Below are 1457 nucleotides of genomic sequence, written 5' to 3'. Positions count from 1 at the left end.
AGAATCAGCTTCTTTATTTCACACCTTTTCCTATCATTTAGAGTCTTAAAAAAATTTCAAAAGAGAACCAAGCGCTTTCAGATTAGCAGCTGTTCATTATTGCAATTAATTTGCTGAGATAGGTTGGTTCTACAGCAGTGCTCAGGTGATTTTGAGCACAGCAGTCTGTAGGCCCATCCATGCACCCTACAACTCCCAGAAAGGTGACCTGCTTGATGGGAGGAGGGATCCACCAAAACTTCTCTCACCTGTTCAAGTGAACACAGGGTAGAATTGTGGGGATCTAACCTGAGCTGAACCACACTTCTTTTGCAAGTTCCTCCAAACCAGCCTGTGGTTTAGTTTCCTATGGTGGCAGGCAGTGGGCTGCACTTTCATGGACAGAACATTTTAAGAGAGGAGATGTGGATTCTGAGAGAGAAAGGGCAGGTGCTTGGATACTTGGTTTTAAAGGACAGGGGATACAATTCTAGCCTATCTTCACTTAGGACAAACCAGCTATTGGTGGGCCTTCTTGGTAGTTATCCCTTCGCGGAAAGTCCTTAGATATTTGCAGGCATTTTTAAGGAATTGTTTATAAATGGACTCTAATATTTCCTTTTGCTTGTGTTTATTCTGCCCAGCATACAATGTGTAGCGGGATCTACCGAGAGTAGTGTGTTAAGATAAGTGCTATACATGATTCCTTATAGCAGTGCTTCTTTCAACTGGACCAGAAGTCGTCTGAATAGGAATCACCTGGCAAGGGATAGGGTTTCAAAGCGTGGAGTCTTGCTTGGTGATGTCTTAAGGTCAGCAGATTGATTGACATCTTGGCAAGTCACACCCATCTCAGGTGCTGTGTGGGATCACACAGAGCAAGAGGAAAGGCACTTTTGCATGGCATGGCCCAATGAGCGCACAACCCAGGCCAGTCCCCTAATACGCTCAAATGCGCATAGCTCACACACACAGCCCATGGATGGCTCGTGATGATGTTGGTCAAAGGGTACAAAGCTGCAGTAGGTAGGATGAGTAAGTCTGGAGATGTAATGTACAACATGAGGACTACAGTTAGTAAAGATTTTATATACTGGTAGTTTTCCAAGAGAGTAAATTTTAGGTACTCAATTTATTAACAGGGAGGAAGGAAGGAGAAGGATGGGAAGGGAAGAGGAAAAAAGAAAAGAAGAAAGGTAACTATATGAGATGGTGAGTTTGTTAGTTTGCTTGACTCTTATAATACTTCACTGTGTACGTATATCAAAACATCATATATCTTAATATGTTTGACAGTTAATAAAGTTGGAAAATAACTTGTGGCTTAAAAAGATTGAAACTATAATGACAGTGTCTCAGAATACATGCTCAGGTGAGAAAATCATGAAGAATGACAAGGAAGTGATGGTCCATTTATTTATTTATTTATTTTGAGGTTTTATATATATATATATATATATATATATATAGTTATACAT

The sequence above is a fragment of the Marmota marmota genome, unplaced genomic scaffold (genome assembly GCF_001458135.2).
Source record: "Marmota marmota marmota unplaced genomic scaffold, marMar, whole genome shotgun sequence".
In the NCBI taxonomy this organism is placed as follows: domain Eukaryota; kingdom Metazoa; phylum Chordata; class Mammalia; order Rodentia; family Sciuridae; genus Marmota; species Marmota marmota.
This window is presented reverse-complemented; position numbering follows the sequence as displayed.